A 20359-nucleotide genomic window follows, 5' to 3' on the forward strand; every position below is an offset into this window, starting at 1 on the left:
AAAAATACTTTTCATGGGCCACTTCTGAAAATGAGTAGGCCGTATGCTGATAACTTCAAAATTTGCATGAAGGTAAAGCAGTACTTTGAAGGTCTGTGCGTGGTGTTTAGGCTACCTGTAACTCTGATAGTGACCTGTGTCGCTGGCGGTGGCTAGCTGAAGTCATGGTCCAGACTGGCAGAACACTCATGGTTCTCTTCATATCGTATAAATCTTTCGCCTTTTACTAAAGATTTCCGTGGAAAGGACCACTATGAGTTGATATGAATTTTTTGATGCCCCACCTTACGGTGAGGTCCCTCGATCTGTGAAAAAGAAGCGCCCTCCCTTTGCTTGTGCGCCGACGTGTACTGCTGATAGCGACGAACGATAGGGAGGAGCTTACACCTCGGCCGCACGGCCTGTTGTTCACGTGTGGTCGAACGTTCTTTGGACAGGTAGATTTCTGAAACTCTGATCAGTTTGGTCCTCGTTCTCTTTTGGAGCTCTCTCTTCAAGTAGCCTATGCCCGTCTGAAATATAGCAACCTCCTCATGTGTGTCTTTATTCCGCGATACAGCTTTTTTTCTGAATGAGTAAGTGGCTCAAGCCTGAAATCATACCGGGAGCTCTTATGCCCGGCTGCTGGAGGTTTATCAGGTCAACTTTGTCGGTGTGCACTTGCTTACGGCCATACCACGCTGAGCACGCCCGATCTCGTCCGATCTCGGAAGCTAAGCAGCGTCGGGCCTGGTTAGTACTTGGATGGGAGACCGCCTGGGAATACCAGGTGCTGTAAGCTTTTCTCTCTCTGCCTGTTAGAGCGCCCCTGCTGGCCACAGCAGTCAACAGGCACCTTTCGCAAACTCTGATCCATTTTCTCTTCAACATTTTCTTTTCAGCTCTCACTTCATAATAAGTCACACATTTAATCTGTCAAATATATTGCGTTTGACCAAATTGTTGTGATTTCATATGAACACCAGGCTATAGTGAGGATCTACTCTATCCATAGGAACTTTTAAAGCCTTCCACTGAAACATCATTGTCTGACTCTGAACCGCATTAAACCCAGCATAATAATGAACGAAACCCCCAAGAGGTTCTCGTCTAGTAGCCAATGTACGGCAGCTTCCCAGCATGCTTTGTGGGTTTTCTGGCCTTTGAAAAGAAAAAATAAAGGGGGAAAAAATACTTTTCATGGGCCACTTCTGAAAATGAGTAGGCCGTATGCTGATAACTTCAAAATTTGCATGAAGGTAAAGCAGTACTTTGAAGGTCTGTGCGTGGTGTTTAGGCTACCTGTAACTCTGATAGTGACCTGTGTCGCTGGCGGTGGCTAGCTGAAGTCATGGTCCAGACTGGCAGAACACTCATGGTTCTCTTCATATCGTATAAATCTTTCGCCTTTTACTAAAGATTTCCGTGGAAAGGACCACTATGAGTTGATATGAATTTTTTGATGCCCCACCTTACGGTGAGGTCCCTCGATCTGTGAAAAAGAAGCGCCCTCCCTTTGCTTGTGCGCCGACGTGTACTGCTGATAGCGACGAACGATAGGGAGGAGCTTACACCTCGGCCGCACGGCCTGTTGTTCACGTGTGGTCGAACGTTCTTTGGACAGGTAGATTTCTGAAACTCTGATCAGTTTGCTCCTCGTTCTCTTTTGGAGCTCTCTCTTCAAGTAGCCTATGCCCGTCTGAAATATAGCAACCTCCTCATGTGTGTCTTTATTCCGCGATACAGCTTTTTTTCTGAATGAGTAAGTGGCTCAAGCCTGAAATCATACCGGGAGCTCTTATGCCCGGCTGCTGGAGGTTTATCAGGTCAACTTTGTCGGTGTGCACTTGCTTACGGCCATACCACGCTGAGCACGCCCGATCTCGTCCGATCTCGGAAGCTAAGCAGCGTCGGGCCTGGTTAGTACTTGGATGGGAGACCGCCTGGGAATACCAGGTGCTGTAAGCTTTTCTCTCTCTGCCTGTTAGAGCGCCCCTGCTGGCCGCAGCAGTCAACAGGCACCTTTCGCAAACTCTGATCCATTTTCTCTTCAACATTTTCTTTTCAGCTCTCACTTCATAATAAGTCACACATTTAATCTGTCAAATATATTGCGTTTGACCAAATTGTTGTGATTTCATATGAACACCAGGCTATAGTGAGGATCTACTCTATCCATAGGAACTTTTAAAGCCTTCCACTGAAACATCATTGTCTGACTCTGAACCGCATTAAACCCAGCATAATAATGAACGAAACCCCCAAGAGGTTCTCGTCTAGTAGCCAATGTACGGCAGCTTCCCAGCATGCTTTGTGGGTTTTCTGGCCTTTGAAAAGAAAAAATAAAGGGGGAAAAAATACTTTTCATGGGCCACTTCTGAAAATGAGTAGGCCGTATGCTGATAACTTCAAAATTTGCATGAAGGTAAAGCAGTACTTTGAAGGTCTGTGCGTGGTGTTTAGGCTACCTGTAACTCTGATAGTGACCTGTGTCGCTGGCGGTGGCTAGCTGAAGTCATGGTCCAGACTGGCAGAACACTCATGGTTCTCTTCATATCGTATAAATCTTTCGCCTTTTACTAAAGATTTCCGTGGAAAGGACCACTATGAGTTGATATGAATTTTTTGATGCCCCACCTTACGGTGAGGTCCCTCGATCTGTGAAAAAGAAGCGCCCTCCCTTTGCTTGTGCGCCGACGTGTACTGCTGATAGCGACGAACGATAGGGAGGAGCTTACACCTCGGCCGCACGGCCTGTTGTTCACGTGTGGTCGAACGTTCTTTGGACAGGTAGATTTCTGAAACTCTGATCAGTTTGCTCCTCGTTCTCTTTTGGAGCTCTCTCTTCAAGTAGCCTATGCCCGTCTGAAATATAGCAACCTCCTCATGTGTGTCTTTATTCCGCGATACAGCTTTTTTTCTGAATGAGTAAGTGACTCAAGCCTGAAATCATACCGGGAGCTCTTATGCCCGGCTGCTGGAGGTTTATCAGGTCAACTTTGTCGGTGTGCACTTGCTTACGGCCATACCACGCTGAGCACGCCCGATCTCGTCCGATCTCGGAAGCTAAGCAGCGTCGGGCCTGGTTAGTACTTGGATGGGAGACCGCCTGGGAATACCAGGTGCTGTAAGCTTTTCTCTCTCTGCCTGTTAGAGCGCCCCTGCTGGCCGCAGCAGTCAACAGGCACCTTTCGCAAACTCTGATCCATTTTCTCTTCAACATTTTCTTTTCAGCTCTCACTTCATAATAAGTCACACATTTAATCTGTCAAATATATTGCGTTTGACCAAATTGTTGTGATTTCATATGAACACCAGGCTATAGTGAGGATCTACTCTATCCATAGGAACTTTTAAAGCCTTCTACTGAAACATCATTGTCTGACTCTGAACCGCATTAAACCCAGCATAATAATGAACGAAACCCCCAAGAGGTTCTCGTCTAGTAGCCAATGTACGGCAGCTTCCCAGTATGCTTTGTGGGTTTTCTGGCCTTTGAAAAGAAAAAATAAAGGGGGAAAAAATACTTTTCATGGGCCACTTCTGAAAATGAGTAGGCCGTATGCTGATAACTTCAACATTTGCATGAAGGTAAAGCAGTACTTTGAAGGTCTGTGCGTGGTGTTTAGGCTACCTGTAACTCTGATAGTGACCTGTGTCGCTGGCGGTGGCTAGCTGAAGTCATGGTCCAGACTGGCAGAACACTCATGGTTCTCTTCATATCGTATAAATCTTTCGCCTTTTACTAAAGATTTCTGTGGAAAGGACCACTATGAGTTGATATTAATTTTTTGATGCCCCACCTTACGGTGAGGTCCCTCGATCTGTGAAAAAGAAGCGCCCTCCCTTTGCTTGTGCGCCGACATGTACTGCTGATAGCGACGAACGATAGGGAGGAGCTTACACCTCGGCCGCACGGCCTGTTGTTCACGTGTGGTCGAACGTTCTTTGGACAGGTAGATTTCTGAAACTCTGATCAGTTTGGTCCTCGTTCTCTTTTGGAGCTCTCTCTTCAAGTAGCCTATGCCCGTCTGAAATATAGCAACCTCCTCATGTGTGTCTTTATTCCGCGATACAGCTTTTTTTCTGAATGAGTAAGTGGCTCAAGCCTGAAATCATACCGGGAGCTCTTATGCCCGGCTGCTGGAGGTTTATCAGGTCAACTTTGTCGGTGTGCACTTGCTTACGGCCATACCACGCTGAGCACGCCCGATCTCGTCCGATCTCGGAAGCTAAGCAGCGTCGGGCCTGGTTAGTACTTGGATGGGAGACCGCCTGGGAATACCAGGTGCTGTAAGCTTTTCTCTCTCTGCCTGTTAGAGCGCCCCTGCTGGCCGCAGCAGTCAACAGGCACCTTTCGCAAACTCTGATCCATTTTCTCTTCAACATTTTCTTTTCAGCTCTCACTTCATAATAAGTCACACATTTAATCTGCCAAATATATTGCGTTTGACCAAATTGTTGTGATTTCATATGAACACCAGGCTATAGTGAGGATCTACTCTATCCATAGGAACTTTTAAAGCCTTCTACTGAAACATCATTGTCTGCCTCTGAACCGCATTAAACCCAGCATAATAATGAACGAAACCCCCAAGAGGTTCTCGTCTAGTAGCCAATGTACGGCAGCTTCCCAGCATGCTTTGTGGGTTTTCTGGCCTTTGAAAAGAAAAAATAAAGGGGGAAAAAATACTTTTCATGGGCCACTTCTGAAAATGAGTAGGCCGTATGCTGATAACTTCAAAATTTGCATGAAGGTAAAGCAGTACTTTGAAGGTCTGTGCGTGGTGTTTAGGCTACCTGTAACTCTGATAGTGACCTGTGTCGCTGGCGGTGGCTAGCTGAAGTCATGGTCCAGACTGGCAGAACACTCATGGTTCTCTTCATATCGTATAAATCTTTCGCCTTTTACTAAAGATTTCCGTGGAAAGGACCACTATGAGTTGATATGAATTTTTTGATGCCCCACCTTACGGTGGGGTTCAAAGATCTGTGAAAAAGAAGCGCCCTCCCTTTGCTTGTGCGCCGACGTGTACTGCTGATAGCGACGAACGATAGGGAGGAGCTTACACCTCGGCCGCACGGCCTGTTGTTCACGTGTGGTCGAACGTTCTTTGGACGGGTAGATTTCTGAAACTCTGATCAGTTTGGTCCTCGTTCTCTTTTGGAGCTCTCTCTTCAAGTAGCCTATGCCCGTCTGAAATATAGCAACCTCCTCATGTGTGTCTTTATTCCGCGATACAGCTTTTTTTCTGAATGAGTAAGTGGCTCAAGCCTGAAATCATACCGGGAGCTCTTATGCCCGGCTGCTGGAGGTTTATCAGGTCAACTTTGTCGGTGTGCACTTGCTTACGGCCATACCACGCTGAGCACGCCCGATCTCGGAAGCTAAGCAGCGTCGGGCCTGGTTAGTACTTGGATGGGAGACCGCCTGGGAATACCAGGTGCTGTAAGCTTTTCTCTCTCTGCCTGTTAGAGCGCCCCTGCTGGCCGCAGCAGTCAACAGGCACCTTTCGCAAACTCTGATCCATTTTCTCTTCAACATTTTCTTTTCAGCTCTCACTTCATAATAAGTCACACATTTAATCTGTCAAATATATTGCGTTTGACCAAATTGTTGTGATTTCATATGAACACCAGGCTATAGTGAGGATCTACTCTATCCATAGGAACTTTTAAAGCCTTCTACTGAAACATCATTGTCTGCCTCTGAACCGCATTAAACCCAGCATAATAATGAACGAAACCCCCAAGAGGTTCTCGTCTAGTAGCCAATGTACGGCAGCTTCCCAGCATGCTTTGTGGGTTTTCTGGCCTTTGAAAAGAAAAAATAAAGGGGGAAAAAATACTTTTCATGGGCCACTTCTGAAAATGAGTAGGCCGTATGCTGATAACTTCAAAATTTGCATGAAGGTAAAGCAGTACTTTGAAGGTCTGTGCGTGGTGTTTAGGCTACCTGTAACTCTGATAGTGACCTGTGTCGCTGGCGGTGGCTAGCTGAAGTCATGGTCCAGACTGGCAGAACACTCATGGTTCTCTTCATATCGTATAAATCTTTCGCCTTTTACTAAAGATTTCCGTGGAAAGGACCACTATGAGTTGATATGAATTTTTTGATGCCCCACCTTACGGTGGGGTTCCAAGATCTGTGAAAAAGAAGCGCCCTCCCTTTGCTTGTGCGCCGACGTGTACTGCTGATAGCGACGAACGATAGGGAGGAGCTTACACCTCGGCCGCACGGCCTGTTGTTCACGTGTGGTCGAACGTTCTTTGGACGGGTAGATTTCTGAAACTCTGATCAGTTTGGTCCTCGTTCTCTTTTGGAGCTCTCTCTTCAAGTAGCCTATGCCCGTCTGAAATATAGCAACCTCCTCATGTGTGTCTTTATTCCGCGATACAGCTTTTTTTCTGAATGAGTAAGTGGCTCAAGTCTGAAATCATACCGGGAGCTCTTATGCCCGGCTGCTGGAGGTTTATCAGGTCAACTTTGTCGGTGTGCACTTGCTTACGGCCATACCACGCTGAGCACGCCCGATCTCGTCCGATCTCGGAAGCTAAGCAGCGTCGGGCCTGGTTAGTACTTGGATGGGAGACCGCCTGGGAATACCAGGTGCTGTAAGCTTTTCTCTCTCTGCCTGTTAGAGCGCCCCTGCTGGCCGCAGCAGTCAACAGGCACCTTTCGCAAACTCTGATCCATTTTCTCTTCAACATTTTCTTTTCAGCTCTCACTTCATAATAAGTCACACATTTAATCTGTCAAATATATTGCGTTTGACCAAATTGTTGTGATTTCATATGAACACCAGGCTATAGTGAGGATCTACTCTATCCATAGGAACTTTTAAAGCCTTCTACTGAAACATCATTGTCTGACTCTGAACCGCATTAAACCCAGCATAATAATGAACGAAACCCCCAAGAGGTTCTCGTCTAGTAGCCAATGTACGGCAGCTTCCAGGCATGCTTTGTGGATTTTCTGGCCTTTGAAAAGAAAAAAAAAAAGGGGGAAAAAATACTTTTCATGGGCCACTTCTGAAAATGAGTAGGCGTATGCTGATAACTTCAACATTTGCATGAAGGTAAAGCAGTACTTTGAAGGTCTGTGCGTGGTGTTTAGGCTACCTGTAACTCTGATAGTGACCTGTGTCGCTGGCGGTGGCTAGCTGAAGTCATGGTCCAGACTGGCAGAACACTCCTGGTTCTCTTCATATCGTATAAATCTTTCGCCTTTTACTAAAGATTTCCGTGGAAAGGACCACTATGAGTTGATATGAATTTTTTGATGCCCCACCTTACGGTGAGGTCCCTCGATCTGTGAAAAAGAAGCGCCCTCCCTTTGCTTGTGCGCCGACATGTACTGCTGATAGCGACGAACGATAGGGAGGAGCTTACACCTCGGCCGCACGGCCTGTTGTTCACGTGTGGTCGAACGTTCTTTGGACAGGTAGATTTCTGAAACTCTGATCAGTTTGGTCCTCGTTCTCTTTTGGAGCTCTCTCTTCAAGTAGCCTATGCCCGTCTGAAATATAGCAACCTCCTCATGTGTGTCTTTATTCCGCGATACAGCTTTTTTTCTGAATGAGTAAGTGGCTCAAGCCTGAAATCATACCGGGAGCTCTTATGCCCGGCTGCTGGAGGTTTATCAGGTCAACTTTGTCGGTGTGCACTTGCTTACGGCCATACCACGCTGAGCACGCCCGATCTCGTCCGATCTCGGAAGCTAAGCAGCGTCGGGCCTGGTTAGTACTTGGATGGGAGACCGCCTGGGAATACCAGGTGCTGTAAGCTTTTCTCTCTCTGCCTGTTAGAGCGCCCCTGCTGGCCGCAGCAGTCAACAGGCACCTTTCGCAAACTCTGATCCATTTTCTCTTCAACATTTTCTTTTCAGCTCTCACTTCATAATAAGTCACACATTTAATCTGTCAAATATATTGCGTTTGACCAAATTGTTGTGATTTCATATGAACACCAGGCTATAGTGAGGATCTACTCTATCCATAGGAACTTTTAAAGCCTTCTACTGAAACATCATTGTCTGACTCTGAACCGCATTAAACCCAGCATAATAATGAACGAAACCCCCAAGAGGTTCTCGTCTAGTAGCCAATGTACGGCAGCTTCCAGGCATGCTTTGTGGGTTTTCTGGCCTTTGAAAAGAAAAAAAAAAAGGGGGAAAAAATACTTTTCATGGGCCACTTCTGAAAATGAGTAGGCGTATGCTGATAACTTCAACATTTGCATGAAGGTAAAGCAGTACTTTGAAGGTCTGTGCGTGGTGTTTAGGCTACCTGTAACTCTGATAGTGACCTGTGTCGCTGGCGGTGGCTAGCTGAAGTCATGGTCCAGACTGGCAGAACACTCCTGGTTCTCTTCATATCGTATAAATCTTTCGCCTTTTACTAAAGATTTCCGTGGAAAGGACCACTATGAGTTGATATGAATTTTTTGATGCCCCACCTTACGGTGAGGTCCCTCGATCTGTGAAAAAGAAGCGCCCTCCCTTTGCTTGTGCGCCGACATGTACTGCTGATAGCGACGAACGATAGGGAGGAGCTTACACCTCGGCCGCACGGCCTGTTGTTCACGTGTGGTCGAACGTTCTTTGGACAGGTAGATTTCTGAAACTCTGATCAGTTTGGTCCTCGTTCTCTTTTGGAGCTCTCTCTTCAAGTAGCCTATGCCCGTCTGAAATATAGCAACCTCCTCATGTGTGTCTTTATTCCGCGATACAGCTTTTTTTCTGAATGAGTAAGTGGCTCAAGCCTGAAATCATACCGGGAGCTCTTATGCCCGGCTGCTGGAGGTTTATCAGGTCAACTTTGTCGGTGTGCACTTGCTTACGGCCATACCACGCTGAGCACGCCCGATCTCGTCCGATCTCGGAAGCTAAGCAGCGTCGGGCCTGGTTAGTACTTGGATGGGAGACCGCCTGGGAATACCAGGTGCTGTAAGCTTTTCTCTCTCTGCCTGTTAGAGCGCCCCTGCTGGCCGCAGCAGTCAACAGGCACCTTTCGCAAACTCTGATCCATTTTCTCTTCAACATTTTCTTTTCAGCTCTCACTTCATAATAAGTCACACATTTAATCTGTCAAATATATTGCGTTTGACCAAATTGTTGTGATTTCATATGAACACCAGGCTATAGTGAGGATCTACTCTATCCATAGGAACTTTTAAAGCCTTCTACTGAAACATCATTGTCTGCCTCTGAACCGCATTAAACCCAGCATGATAATGAACGAAACCCCCAAGAGGTTCTCGTCTAGTAGCCAATGTACGGCAGCTTCCCAGCATGCTTTGTGGGTTTTCTGGCCTTTGAAAAGAAAAAATAAAGGGGGAAAAAATACTTTTCATGGGCCACTTCTGAAAATGAGTAGGCCGTATGCTGATAACTTCAACATTGGCATGAAGGTAAAGCAGTACTTTGAAGGTCTGTGCGTGGTGTTTAGGCTACCTGTAACTCTGATAGTGACCTGTGTCGCTGGCGGTGGCTAGCTGAAGTCATGGTCCAGACTGGCAGAACACTCATGGTTCTCTTCATATCGTATAAATCTTTCGCCTTTTACTAAAGATTTCTGTGGAAAGGACCACTATGAGTTGATATGAATTTTTTGATGCCCCACCTTACGGTGGGGTCCCTCGATCTGTGAAAAAGAAGCGCCCTCCCTTTGCTTGTGCGCCGACGTGTACTGCTGATAGCGACGAACGATAGGGAGTAGCTTACACCTCGGCCGCACGGCCTGTTGTTCACGTGTGGTCGAACGTTCTTTGGACAGGTAGATTTCTGAAACTCTGATCAGTTTGGTCCTCGTTCTCTTTTGGAGCTCTCTCTTCAAGTAGCCTATGCCCGTCTGAAATATAGCAACCTCCTCATGTGTGTCTTTATTCCGCGATACAGCTTTTTTTCTGAATGAGTAAGTGGCTCAAGCCTGAAATCATACCGGGAGCTCTTATGCCCGGCTGCTGGAGGTTTATCAGGTCAACTTTGTCGGTGTGCACTTGCTTACGGCCATACCACGCTGAGCACGCCCGATCTCGTCCGATCTCGGAAGCTAAGCAGCGTCGGGCCTGGTTAGTACTTGGATGGGAGACCGCCTGGGAATACCAGGTGCTGTAAGCTTTTCTCTCTCTGCCTGTTAGAGCGCCCCTGCTGGCCACAGCAGTCAACAGGCACCTTTCGCAAACTCTGATCCATTTTCTCTTCAACATTTTCTTTTCAGCTCTCACTTCATAATAAGTCACACATTTAATCTGTCAAATATATTGCGTTTGACCAAATTGTTGTGATTTCATATGAACACCAGGCTATAGTGAGGATCTACTCTATCCATAGGAACTTTTAAAGCCTTCCACTGAAACATCATTGTCTGACTCTGAACCGCATTAAACCCAGCATAATAATGAACGAAACCCCCAAGAGGTTCTCGTCTAGTAGCCAATGTACGGCAGCTTCCCAGCATGCTTTGTGGGTTTTCTGGCCTTTGAAAAGAAAAAATAAAGGGGGAAAAAATACTTTTCATGGGCCACTTCTGAAAATGAGTAGGCCGTATGCTGATAACTTCAAAATTTGCATGAAGGTAAAGCAGTACTTTGAAGGTCTGTGCGTGGTGTTTAGGCTACCTGTAACTCTGATAGTGACCTGTGTCGCTGGCGGTGGCTAGCTGAAGTCATGGTCCAGACTGGCAGAACACTCATGGTTCTCTTCATATCGTATAAATCTTTCGCCTTTTACTAAAGATTTCCGTGGAAAGGACCACTATGAGTTGATATGAATTTTTTGATGCCCCACCTTACGGTGAGGTCCCTCGATCTGTGAAAAAGAAGCGCCCTCCCTTTGCTTGTGCGCCGACGTGTACTGCTGATAGCGACGAACGATAGGGAGGAGCTTACACCTCGGCCGCACGGCCTGTTGTTCACGTGTGGTCGAACGTTCTTTGGACAGGTAGATTTCTGAAACTCTGATCAGTTTGCTCCTCGTTCTCTTTTGGAGCTCTCTCTTCAAGTAGCCTATGCCCGTCTGAAATATAGCAACCTCCTCATGTGTGTCTTTATTCCGCGATACAGCTTTTTTTCTGAATGAGTAAGTGGCTCAAGCCTGAAATCATACCGGGAGCTCTTATGCCCGGCTGCTGGAGGTTTATCAGGTCAACTTTGTCGGTGTGCACTTGCTTACGGCCATACCACGCTGAGCACGCCCGATCTCGTCCGATCTCGGAAGCTAAGCAGCGTCGGGCCTGGTTAGTACTTGGATGGGAGACCGCCTGGGAATACCAGGTGCTGTAAGCTTTTCTCTCTCTGCCTGTTAGAGCGCCCCTGCTGGCCGCAGCAGTCAACAGGCACCTTTCGCAAACTCTGATCCATTTTCTCTTCAACATTTTCTTTTCAGCTCTCACTTCATAATAAGTCACACATTTAATCTGTCAAATATATTGCGTTTGACCAAATTGTTGTGATTTCATATGAACACCAGGCTATAGTGAGGATCTACTCTATCCATAGGAACTTTTAAAGCCTTCCACTGAAACATCATTGTCTGACTCTGAACCGCATTAAAACCAGCATAATAATGAACGAAACCCCCAAGAGGTTCTCGTCTAGTAGCCAATGTACGGCAGCTTCCCAGCATGCTTTGTGGGTTTTCTGGCCTTTGAAAAGAAAAAATAAAGGGGGAAAAAATACTTTTCATGGGCCACTTCTGAAAATGAGTAGGCCGTATGCTGATAACTTCAAAATTTGCATGAAGGTAAAGCAGTACTTTGAAGGTCTGTGCGTGGTGTTTAGGCTACCTGTAACTCTGATAGTGACCTGTGTCGCTGGCGGTGGCTAGCTGAAGTCATGGTCCAGACTGGCAGAACACTCATGGTTCTCTTCATATCGTATAAATCTTTCGCCTTTTACTAAAGATTTCCGTGGAAAGGACCACTATGAGTTGATATTAATTTTTTGATGCCCCACCTTACGGTGAGGTCCCTCGATCTGTGAAAAAGAAGCGCCCTCCCTTTGCTTGTGCGCCGACGTGTACTGCTGATAGCGACGAACGATAGGGAGGAGCTTACACCTCGGCCGCACGGCCTGTTGTTCACGTGTGGTCGAACGTTCTTTGGACAGGTAGATTTCTGAAACTCTGATCAGTTTGCTCCTCGTTCTCTTTTGGAGCTCTCTCTTCAAGTAGCCTATGCCCGTCTGAAATATAGCAACCTCCTCATGTGTGTCTTTATTCCGCGATACAGCTTTTTTTCTGAATGAGTAAGTGGCTCAAGCCTGAAATCATACCGGGAGCTCTTATGCCCGGCTGCTGGAGGTTTATCAGGTCAACTTTGTCGGTGTGCACTTGCTTACGGCCATACCACGCTGAGCACGCCCGATCTCGTCCGATCTCGGAAGCTAAGCAGCGTCGGGCCTGGTTAGTACTTGGATGGGAGACCGCCTGGGAATACCAGGTGCTGTAAGCTTTTCTCTCTCTGCCTGTTAGAGCGCCCCTGCTGGCCGCAGCAGTCAACAGGCACCTTTCGCAAACTCTGATCCATTTTCTCTTCAACATTTTCTTTTCAGCTCTCACTTCATAATAAGTCACACATTTAATCTGTCAAATATATTGCGTTTGACCAAATTGTTGTGATTTCATATGAACACCAGGCTATAGTGAGGATCTACTCTATCCATAGGAACTTTTAAAGCCTTCTACTGAAACATCATTGTCTGACTCTGAACCGCATTAAACCCAGCATAATAATGAACGAAACCCCCAAGAGGTTCTCGTCTAGTAGCCAATGTACGGCAGCTTCCAGGCATGCTTTGTGGGTTTTCTGGCCTTTGAAAAGAAAAAAAAAAAGGGGGAAAAAATACTTTTCATGGGCCACTTCTGAAAATGAGTAGGCGTATGCTGATAACTTCAACATTTGCATGAAGGTAAAGCAGTACTTTGAAGGTCTGTGCGTGGTGTTTAGGCTACCTGTAACTCTGATAGTGACCTGTGTCGCTGGCGGTGGCTAGCTGAAGTCATGGTCCAGACTGGCAGAACACTCATGGTTCTCTTCATATCGTATAAATCTTTCGCCTTTTACTAAAGATTTCCGTGGAAAGGACCACTATGAGTTGATATGAATTTTTTGATGCCCCACCTTAGGAGTCCCTCGATCTGTGAAAAAGAAGCGCCCTCCCTTTGCTTGTGCGCCGACGTGTACTGCTGATAGCGACGAACGATAGGGAGGAGCTTACACCTCGGCCGCACGGCCTGTTGTTCACGTGTGGTCGAACGTTCTTTGGACAGGTAGATTTCTGAAACTCTGATCAGTTTGGTCCTCGTTCTCTTTTGGAGCTCTCTCTTCAAGTAGCCTATGCCCGTCTGAAATATAGCAACCTCCTCATGTGTGTCTTTATTCCGCGATACAGCTTTTTTTCTGAATGAGTAAGTGGCTCAAGCCTGAAATCATACCGGGAGCTCTTATGCCCGGCTGCTGGAGGTTTATCAGGTCAACTTTGTCGGTGTGCACTTGCTTACGGCCATACCACGCTGAGCACGCCCGATCTCGTCCGATCTCGGAAGCTAAGCAGCGTCGGGCCTGGTTAGTACTTGGATGGGAGACCGCCTGGGAATACCAGGTGCTGTAAGCTTTTCTCTCTCTGCCTGTTAGAGCGCCCCTGCTGGCCGCAGCAGTCAACAGGCACCTTTCGCAAACTCTGATCCATTTTCTCTTCAACATTTTCTTTTCAGCTCTCACTTCATAATAAGTCACACATTTAATCTGTCAAATATATTGCGTTTGACCAAATTGTTGTGATTTCATATGAACACCAGGCTATAGTGAGGATCTACTCTATCCATAGGAACTTTTAAAGCCTTCCACTGAAACATCATTGTCTGACTCTGAACCGCATTAAACCCAGCATAATAATGAACGAAACCCCCAAGAGGTTCTCGTCTAGTAGCCAATGTACGGCAGCTTCCCAGCATGCTTTGTGGGTTTTCTGGCCTTTGAAAAGAAAAAATAAAGGGGGAAAAAATACTTTTCATGGGCCACTTCTGAAAATGAGTAGGCCGTATGCTGATAACTTCAAAATTTGCATGAAGGTAAAGCAGTACTTTGAAGGTCTGTGCGTGGTGTTTAGGCTACCTGTAACTCTGATAGTGACCTGTGTCGCTGGCGGTGGCTAGCTGAAGTCATGGTCCAGACTGGCAGAACACTCATGGTTCTCTTCATATCGTATAAATCTTTCGCCTTTTACTAAAGATTTCCGTGGAAAGGACCACTATGAGTTGATATGAATTTTTTGATGCCCCACCTTACGGTGAGGTCCCTCGATCTGTGAAAAAGAAGCGCCCTCCCTTTGCTTGTGCGCCGACGTGTACTGCTGATAGCGACGAACGATAGGGAGGAGCTTACACCTCGGCCGCACGGCCTGTTGTTCACGTGTGGTCGAACGTTCTTTGGACAGGTAGATTTCTGAAACTCTGATCAGTTTGGTCCTCGTTCTCTTTTGGAGCTCTCTCTTCAAGTAGCCTATGCCCGTCTGAAATATAGCAACCTCCTCATGTGTGTCTTTATTCCGCGATACAGCTTTTTTTCTGAATGAGTAAGTGGCTCAAGCCTGAAATCATACCGGGAGCTCTTATGCCCGGCTGCTGGAGGTTTATCAGGTCAACTTTGTCGGTGTGCACTTGCTTACGGCCATACCACGCTGAGCACGCCCGATCTCGTCCGATCTCGGAAGCTAAGCAGCGTCGGGCCTGGTTAGTACTTGGATGGGAGACCGCCTGGGAATACCAGGTGCTGTAAGCTTTTCTCTCTCTGCCTGTTAGAGCGCCCCTGCTGGCCACAGCAGTCAACAGGCACCTTTCGCAAACTCTGATCCATTTTCTCTTCAACATTTTCTTTTCAGCTCTCACTTCATAATAAGTCACACATTTAATCTGTCAAATATATTGCGTTTGACCAAATTGTTGTGATTTCATATGAACACCAGGCTATAGTGAGGATCTACTCTATCCATAGGAACCTTTAAAGCCTTCCACTGAAACATCATTGTCTGACTCTGAACCGCATTAAACCCAGCATAATAATGAACGAAACCCCCAAGAGGTTCTCGTCTAGTAGCCAATGTACGGCAGCTTCCCAGCATGCTTTGTGGGTTTTCTGGCCTTTGAAAAGAAAAAATAAAGGGGGAAAAAATACTTTTCATGGGCCACTTCTGAAAATGAGTAGGCCGTATGCTGATAACTTCAAAATTTGCATGAAGGTAAAGCAGTACTTTGAAGGTCTGTGCGTGGTGTTTAGGCTACCTGTAACTCTGATAGTGACCTGTGTCGCTGGCGGTGGCTAGCTGAAGTCATGGTCCAGACTGGCAGAACACTCATGGTTCTCTTCATATCGTATAAATCTTTCGCCTTTTACTAAAGATTTCCGTGGAAAGGACCACTATGAGTTGATATGAATTTTTTGATGCCCCACCTTACGGTGAGGTCCCTCGATCTGTGAAAAAGAAGCGCCCTCCCTTTGCTTGTGCGCCGACGTGTACTGCTGATAGCGACGAACGATAGGGAGGAGCTTACACCTCGGCCGCACGGCCTGTTGTTCACGTGTGGTCGAACGTTCTTTGGACAGGTAGATTTCTGAAACTCTGATCAGTTTGGTCCTCGTTCTCTTTTGGAGCTCTCTCTTCAAGTAGCCTATGCCCGTCTGAAATATAGCAACCTCCTCATGTGTGTCTTTATTCCGCGATACAGCTTTTTTTCTGAATGAGTAAGTGGCTCAAGCCTGAAATCATACCGGGAGCTCTTATGCCCGGCTGCTGGAGGTTTATCAGGTCAACTTTGTCGGTGTGCACTTGCTTACGGCCATACCACGCTGAGCACGCCCGATCTCGTCCGATCTCGGAAGCTAAGCAGCGTCGGGCCTGGTTAGTACTTGGATGGGAGACCGCCTGGGAATACCAGGTGCTGTAAGCTTTTCTCTCTCTGCCTGTTAGAGCGCCCCTGCTGGCCGCAGCAGTCAACAGGCACCTTTCGCAAACTCTGATCCATTTTCTCTTCAACATTTTCTTTTCAGCTCTCACTTCATAATAAGTCACACATTTAATCTGCCAAATATATTGCGTTTGACCAAATTGTTGTGATTTCATATGAACACCAGGCTATAGTGAGGATCTACTCTATCCATAGGAACTTTTAAAGCCTTCTACTGAAACATCATTGTCTGCCTCTGAACCGCATTAAACCCAGCATAATAATGAACGAAACCCCCAAGAGGTTCTCGTCTAGTAGCCAATGTACGGCAGCTTCCCAGCATGCTTTGTGGGTTTTCTGGCCTTTGAAAAGAAAAAATAAAGGGGGAAAAAATACTTTTCATGGGCCACTTCTGAAAATGAGTAGGCCGTATGCTGATAACTTCAAAATTTGCATGAAGGTAAAGCAGTACTTTGAAGGTCTGTGCGTGGTGTTTAGGCTACCTGTAACTCTGATAGTGACCTGTGTCGCTGGCGGTGGCTAGCTGAAGTCATGGTCCAGACTGGCAGAACACTCATGGTTCTCTTCATATCGTATAAATCTTTCGCCTTTTACTAAAGATTTCCGTGGAAAGGACCACTATGAGTTGATATGAATTTTTTGATGCCCCACCTTACGGTGGGGTTCAAAGATCTGTGAAAAAGAAGCGCCCTCCCTTTGCTTGTGCGCCGACGTGTACTGCTGATAGCGACGAACGATAGGGAGGAGCTTACACCTCGGCCGCACGGCCTGTTGTTCACGTGTGGTCGAACGTTCTTTGGACGGGTAGATTTCTGAAACTCTGATCAGTTTGGTCCTCGTTCTCTTTTGGAGCTCTCTCTTCAAGTAGCCTATGCCCGTCTGAAATATAGCAACCTCCTCATGTGTGTCTTTATTCCGCGATACAGCTTTTTTTCTGAATGAGTAAGTGGCTCAAGCCTGAAATCATACCGGGAGCTCTTATGCCCGGCTGCTGGAGGTTTATCAGGTCAACTTTGTCGGTGTGCACTTGCTTACGGCCATACCACGCTGAGCACGCCCGATCTCGTCCGATCTCGGAAGCTAAGCAGCGTCGGGCCTGGTTAGTACTTGGATGGGAGACCGCCTGGGAATACCAGGTGCTGTAAGCTTTTCTCTCTCTGCCTGTTAGAGCGCCCCTGCTGGCCGCAGCAGTCAACAGGCACCTTTCGCAAACTCTGATCCATTTTCTCTTCAACATTTTCTTTTCAGCTCTCACTTCATAATAAGTCACACATTTAATCTGTCAAATATATTGCGTTTGACCAAATTGTTGTGATTTCATATGAACACCAGGCTATAGTGAGGATCTACTCTATCCATAGGAACTTTTAAAGCCTTCTACTGAAACATCATTGTCTGCCTCTGAACCGCATTAAACCCAGCATGATAATGAACGAAACCCCCAAGAGGTTCTCGTCTAGTAGCCAATGTACGGCAGCTTCCCAGCATGCTTTGTGGGTTTTCTGGCCTTTGAAAAGAAAAAATAAAGGGGGAAAAAATACTTTTCATGGGCCACTTCTGAAAATGAGTAGGCCGTATGCTGATAACTTCAACATTGGCATGAAGGTAAAGCAGTACTTTGAAGGTCTGTGCGTGGTGTTTAGGCTACCTGTAACTCTGATAGTGACCTGTGTCGCTGGCGGTGGCTAGCTGAAGTCATGGTCCAGACTGGCAGAACACTCATGGTTCTCTTCATATCGTATAAATCTTTCGCCTTTTACTAAAGATTTCTGTGGAAAGGACCACTATGAGTTGATATGAATTTTTTGATGCCCCACCTTACGGTGGGGTCCCTCGATCTGTGAAAAAGAAGCGCCCTCCCTTTGCTTGTGCGCCGACGTGTACTGCTGATAGCGACGAACGATAGGGAGTAGCTTACACCTCGGCCGCACGGCCTGTTGTTCACGTGTGGTCGAACGTTCTTTGGACAGGTAGATTTCTGAAACTCTGATCAGTTTGGTCCTCGTTCTCTTTTGGAGCTCTCTCTTCAAGTAGCCTATGCCCGTCTGAAATATAGCAACCTCCTCATGTGTGTCTTTATTCCGCGATACAGCTTTTTTTCTGAATGAGTAAGTGGCTCAAGCCTGAAATCATACCGGGAGCTCTTATGCCCGGCTGCTGGAGGTTTATCAGGTCAACTTTGTCGGTGTGCACTTGCTTACGGCCATACCACGCTGAGCACGCCCGATCTCGTCCGATCTCGGAAGCTAAGCAGCGTCGGGCCTGGTTAGTACTTGGATGGGACACCGCCTGGGAATACCAGGTGCTGTAAGCTTTTCTCTCTCTGCCTGTTAGAGCGCCCCTGCTGGCCGCAGCAGTCAACAGGCACCTTTCGCAAACTCTGATCCATTTTCTCTTCAACATTTTCTTTTCAGCTCTCACTTCATAATAAGTCACACATTTAATCTGTCAAATATATTGCGTTTGACCAAATTGTTGTGATTTCATATGAACACCAGGCTATAGTGAGGATCTACTCTATCCATAGGAACTTTTAAAGCCTTCCACTGAAACATCATTGTCTGACTCTGAACCGCATTAAAACCAGCATAATAATGAACGAAACCCCCAAGAGGTTCTCGTCTAGTAGCCAATGTACGGCAGCTTCCCAGCATGCTTTGTGGGTTTTCTGGCCTTTGAAAAGAAAAAATAAAGGGGGAAAAAATACTTTTCATGGGCCACTTCTGAAAATGAGTAGGCCGTATGCTGATAACTTCAAAATTTGCATGAAGGTAAAGCAGTACTTTGAAGGTCTGTGCGTGGTGTTTAGGCTACCTGTAACTCTGATAGTGACCTGTGTCGCTGGCGGTGGCTAGCTGAAGTCATGGTCCAGACTGGCAGAACACTCATGGTTCTCTTCATATCGTATAAATCTTTCGCCTTTTACTAAAGATTTCCGTGGAAAGGACCACTATGAGTTGATATTAATTTTTTGATGCCCCACCTTACGGTGAGGTCCCTCGATCTGTGAAAAAGAAGCGCCCTCCCTTTGCTTGTGCGCCGACGTGTACTGCTGATAGCGACGAACGATAGGGAGGAGCTTACACCTCGGCCGCACGGCCTGTTGTTCACGTGTGGTCGAACGTTCTTTGGACAGGTAGATTTCTGAAACTCTGATCAGTTTGCTCCTCGTTCTCTTTTGGAGCTCTCTCTTCAAGTAGCCTATGCCCGTCTGAAATATAGCAACCTCCTCATGTGTGTCTTTATTCCGCGATACAGCTTTTTTTCTGAATGAGTAAGTGGCTCAAGCCTGAAATCATACCGGGAGCTCTTATGCCCGGCTGCTGGAGGTTTATCAGGTCAACTTTGTCGGTGTGCACTTGCTTACGGCCATACCACGCTGAGCACGCCCGATCTCGTCCGATCTCGGAAGCTAAGCAGCGTCGGGCCTGGTTAGTACTTGGATGGGAGACCGCCTGGGAATACCAGGTGCTGTAAGCTTTTCTCTCTCTGCCTGTTAGAGCGCCCCTGCTGGCCGCAGCAGTCAACAGGCACCTTTCGCAAACTCTGATCCATTTTCTCTTCAACATTTTCTTTTCAGCTCTCACTTCATAATAAGTCACACATTTAATCTGTCAAATATATTGCGTTTGACCAAATTGTTGTGATTTCATATGAACACCAGGCTATAGTGAGGATCTACTCTATCCATAGGAACTTTTAAAGCCTTCTACTGAAACATCATTGTCTGACTCTGAACCGCATTAAACCCAGCATAATAATGAACGAAACCCCCAAGAGGTTCTCGTCTAGTAGCCAATGTACGGCAGCTTCCAGGCATGCTTTGTGGGTTTTCTGGCCTTTGAAAAGAAAAAAAAAAAGGGGGAAAAAATACTTTTCATGGGCCACTTCTGAAAATGAGTAGGCGTATGCTGATAACTTCAACATTTGCATGAAGGTAAAGCAGTACTTTGAAGGTCTGTGCGTGGTGTTTAGGCTACCTGTAACTCTGATAGTGACCTGTGTCGCTGGCGGTGGCTAGCTGAAGTCATGGTCCAGACTGGCAGAACACTCATGGTTCTCTTCATATCGTATAAATCTTTCGCCTTTTACTAAAGATTTCCGTGGAAAGGACCACTATGAGTTGATATGAATTTTTTGATGCCCCACCTTAGGAGTCCCTCGATCTGTGAAAAAGAAGCGCCCTCCCTTTGCTTGTGCGCCGACGTGTACTGCTGATAGCGACGAACGATAGGGAGGAGCTTACACCTCGGCCGCACGGCCTGTTGTTCACGTGTGGTCGAACGTTCTTTGGACAGGTAGATTTCTGAAACTCTGATCAGTTTGGTCCTCGTTCTCTTTTGGAGCTCTCTCTTCAAGTAGCCTATGCCCGTCTGAAATATAGCAACCTCCTCATGTGTGTCTTTATTCCGCGAT

The 20359-nt window shown here is 46.7% G+C and overlaps 34 non-coding genes and 1 pseudogene across 34 annotated transcripts; all 35 read left to right on the forward strand.

Moving 5' to 3' along the window:
* Positions 1 to 182: 182 nt before the first annotated feature.
* Positions 183 to 297, forward strand: LOC143137308 (U5 spliceosomal RNA). Its single transcript, XR_012989873.1, has one exon. It is a non-coding gene; the product is annotated as a U5 spliceosomal RNA (small nuclear RNA).
* A 365-nt stretch (positions 298 to 662) lies between these two features.
* Positions 663 to 781, forward strand: LOC143136876 (5S ribosomal RNA). Its single transcript, XR_012989473.1, has one exon. It is a non-coding gene; the product is annotated as a 5S ribosomal RNA (ribosomal RNA).
* Positions 782 to 1348: 567 nt separating this feature from the next.
* On the forward strand, positions 1349 to 1463 carry LOC143137310 (U5 spliceosomal RNA). The gene has a single exon (XR_012989874.1). It is a non-coding gene; the product is annotated as a U5 spliceosomal RNA (small nuclear RNA).
* Positions 1464 to 1828: 365 nt separating this feature from the next.
* Positions 1829 to 1947, forward strand: LOC143136877 (5S ribosomal RNA). The gene has a single exon (XR_012989474.1). It is a non-coding gene; the product is annotated as a 5S ribosomal RNA (ribosomal RNA).
* Positions 1948 to 2514: 567 nt separating this feature from the next.
* Positions 2515 to 2629, forward strand: LOC143137311 (U5 spliceosomal RNA). Its single transcript, XR_012989875.1, has one exon. It is a non-coding gene; the product is annotated as a U5 spliceosomal RNA (small nuclear RNA).
* A 365-nt stretch (positions 2630 to 2994) lies between these two features.
* LOC143136878 (5S ribosomal RNA) lies at positions 2995 to 3113 on the forward strand. Its single transcript, XR_012989475.1, has one exon. It is a non-coding gene; the product is annotated as a 5S ribosomal RNA (ribosomal RNA).
* Positions 3114 to 3680: 567 nt separating this feature from the next.
* On the forward strand, positions 3681 to 3795 carry LOC143137371 (U5 spliceosomal RNA). The gene has a single exon (XR_012989933.1). It is a non-coding gene; the product is annotated as a U5 spliceosomal RNA (small nuclear RNA).
* Positions 3796 to 4160: 365 nt separating this feature from the next.
* Positions 4161 to 4279, forward strand: LOC143136880 (5S ribosomal RNA). Its single transcript, XR_012989477.1, has one exon. It is a non-coding gene; the product is annotated as a 5S ribosomal RNA (ribosomal RNA).
* A 567-nt stretch (positions 4280 to 4846) lies between these two features.
* Positions 4847 to 4961, forward strand: LOC143137223 (U5 spliceosomal RNA). The gene has a single exon (XR_012989791.1). It is a non-coding gene; the product is annotated as a U5 spliceosomal RNA (small nuclear RNA).
* A 365-nt stretch (positions 4962 to 5326) lies between these two features.
* LOC143136975 (5S ribosomal RNA) lies at positions 5327 to 5435 on the forward strand (annotated as a pseudogene).
* Positions 5436 to 6002: 567 nt separating this feature from the next.
* Positions 6003 to 6117, forward strand: LOC143137224 (U5 spliceosomal RNA). Its single transcript, XR_012989792.1, has one exon. It is a non-coding gene; the product is annotated as a U5 spliceosomal RNA (small nuclear RNA).
* Positions 6118 to 6482: 365 nt separating this feature from the next.
* LOC143136881 (5S ribosomal RNA) lies at positions 6483 to 6601 on the forward strand. Its single transcript, XR_012989478.1, has one exon. It is a non-coding gene; the product is annotated as a 5S ribosomal RNA (ribosomal RNA).
* A 567-nt stretch (positions 6602 to 7168) lies between these two features.
* On the forward strand, positions 7169 to 7283 carry LOC143137331 (U5 spliceosomal RNA). The gene has a single exon (XR_012989895.1). It is a non-coding gene; the product is annotated as a U5 spliceosomal RNA (small nuclear RNA).
* Positions 7284 to 7648: 365 nt separating this feature from the next.
* Positions 7649 to 7767, forward strand: LOC143136882 (5S ribosomal RNA). The gene has a single exon (XR_012989479.1). It is a non-coding gene; the product is annotated as a 5S ribosomal RNA (ribosomal RNA).
* Positions 7768 to 8334: 567 nt separating this feature from the next.
* Positions 8335 to 8449, forward strand: LOC143137333 (U5 spliceosomal RNA). Its single transcript, XR_012989897.1, has one exon. It is a non-coding gene; the product is annotated as a U5 spliceosomal RNA (small nuclear RNA).
* A 365-nt stretch (positions 8450 to 8814) lies between these two features.
* LOC143136883 (5S ribosomal RNA) lies at positions 8815 to 8933 on the forward strand. The gene has a single exon (XR_012989480.1). It is a non-coding gene; the product is annotated as a 5S ribosomal RNA (ribosomal RNA).
* Positions 8934 to 9500: 567 nt separating this feature from the next.
* Positions 9501 to 9615, forward strand: LOC143137327 (U5 spliceosomal RNA). The gene has a single exon (XR_012989890.1). It is a non-coding gene; the product is annotated as a U5 spliceosomal RNA (small nuclear RNA).
* A 365-nt stretch (positions 9616 to 9980) lies between these two features.
* LOC143136884 (5S ribosomal RNA) lies at positions 9981 to 10099 on the forward strand. Its single transcript, XR_012989481.1, has one exon. It is a non-coding gene; the product is annotated as a 5S ribosomal RNA (ribosomal RNA).
* A 567-nt stretch (positions 10100 to 10666) lies between these two features.
* LOC143137312 (U5 spliceosomal RNA) lies at positions 10667 to 10781 on the forward strand. Its single transcript, XR_012989876.1, has one exon. It is a non-coding gene; the product is annotated as a U5 spliceosomal RNA (small nuclear RNA).
* A 365-nt stretch (positions 10782 to 11146) lies between these two features.
* Positions 11147 to 11265, forward strand: LOC143136885 (5S ribosomal RNA). Its single transcript, XR_012989482.1, has one exon. It is a non-coding gene; the product is annotated as a 5S ribosomal RNA (ribosomal RNA).
* Positions 11266 to 11832: 567 nt separating this feature from the next.
* Positions 11833 to 11947, forward strand: LOC143137264 (U5 spliceosomal RNA). Its single transcript, XR_012989831.1, has one exon. It is a non-coding gene; the product is annotated as a U5 spliceosomal RNA (small nuclear RNA).
* Positions 11948 to 12312: 365 nt separating this feature from the next.
* On the forward strand, positions 12313 to 12431 carry LOC143136886 (5S ribosomal RNA). Its single transcript, XR_012989483.1, has one exon. It is a non-coding gene; the product is annotated as a 5S ribosomal RNA (ribosomal RNA).
* Positions 12432 to 12998: 567 nt separating this feature from the next.
* Positions 12999 to 13110, forward strand: LOC143137379 (U5 spliceosomal RNA). The gene has a single exon (XR_012989940.1). It is a non-coding gene; the product is annotated as a U5 spliceosomal RNA (small nuclear RNA).
* A 364-nt stretch (positions 13111 to 13474) lies between these two features.
* LOC143136887 (5S ribosomal RNA) lies at positions 13475 to 13593 on the forward strand. Its single transcript, XR_012989484.1, has one exon. It is a non-coding gene; the product is annotated as a 5S ribosomal RNA (ribosomal RNA).
* A 567-nt stretch (positions 13594 to 14160) lies between these two features.
* Positions 14161 to 14275, forward strand: LOC143137313 (U5 spliceosomal RNA). The gene has a single exon (XR_012989877.1). It is a non-coding gene; the product is annotated as a U5 spliceosomal RNA (small nuclear RNA).
* A 365-nt stretch (positions 14276 to 14640) lies between these two features.
* Positions 14641 to 14759, forward strand: LOC143136888 (5S ribosomal RNA). The gene has a single exon (XR_012989485.1). It is a non-coding gene; the product is annotated as a 5S ribosomal RNA (ribosomal RNA).
* Positions 14760 to 15326: 567 nt separating this feature from the next.
* On the forward strand, positions 15327 to 15441 carry LOC143137315 (U5 spliceosomal RNA). The gene has a single exon (XR_012989879.1). It is a non-coding gene; the product is annotated as a U5 spliceosomal RNA (small nuclear RNA).
* A 365-nt stretch (positions 15442 to 15806) lies between these two features.
* Positions 15807 to 15925, forward strand: LOC143136889 (5S ribosomal RNA). The gene has a single exon (XR_012989486.1). It is a non-coding gene; the product is annotated as a 5S ribosomal RNA (ribosomal RNA).
* A 567-nt stretch (positions 15926 to 16492) lies between these two features.
* Positions 16493 to 16607, forward strand: LOC143137225 (U5 spliceosomal RNA). Its single transcript, XR_012989794.1, has one exon. It is a non-coding gene; the product is annotated as a U5 spliceosomal RNA (small nuclear RNA).
* Positions 16608 to 16972: 365 nt separating this feature from the next.
* Positions 16973 to 17091, forward strand: LOC143136891 (5S ribosomal RNA). Its single transcript, XR_012989488.1, has one exon. It is a non-coding gene; the product is annotated as a 5S ribosomal RNA (ribosomal RNA).
* A 567-nt stretch (positions 17092 to 17658) lies between these two features.
* On the forward strand, positions 17659 to 17773 carry LOC143137328 (U5 spliceosomal RNA). The gene has a single exon (XR_012989891.1). It is a non-coding gene; the product is annotated as a U5 spliceosomal RNA (small nuclear RNA).
* A 365-nt stretch (positions 17774 to 18138) lies between these two features.
* LOC143136967 (5S ribosomal RNA) lies at positions 18139 to 18257 on the forward strand. Its single transcript, XR_012989560.1, has one exon. It is a non-coding gene; the product is annotated as a 5S ribosomal RNA (ribosomal RNA).
* Positions 18258 to 18824: 567 nt separating this feature from the next.
* Positions 18825 to 18939, forward strand: LOC143137265 (U5 spliceosomal RNA). The gene has a single exon (XR_012989832.1). It is a non-coding gene; the product is annotated as a U5 spliceosomal RNA (small nuclear RNA).
* A 365-nt stretch (positions 18940 to 19304) lies between these two features.
* LOC143136892 (5S ribosomal RNA) lies at positions 19305 to 19423 on the forward strand. The gene has a single exon (XR_012989489.1). It is a non-coding gene; the product is annotated as a 5S ribosomal RNA (ribosomal RNA).
* Positions 19424 to 19990: 567 nt separating this feature from the next.
* Positions 19991 to 20102, forward strand: LOC143137380 (U5 spliceosomal RNA). The gene has a single exon (XR_012989941.1). It is a non-coding gene; the product is annotated as a U5 spliceosomal RNA (small nuclear RNA).
* Positions 20103 to 20359: the final 257 nt, after the last annotated feature.

Source organism: Alosa pseudoharengus, unplaced genomic scaffold, assembly GCF_046254945.1.
Source record: "Alosa pseudoharengus isolate Yale_2024_CS ecotype anadromous, Long Island Sound unplaced genomic scaffold, YU_APseudo_1.1 YU_APseudo_1.1_scf_20, whole genome shotgun sequence".
NCBI classification, from domain to species: Eukaryota; Metazoa; Chordata; class Actinopteri; order Clupeiformes; family Clupeidae; genus Alosa; species Alosa pseudoharengus.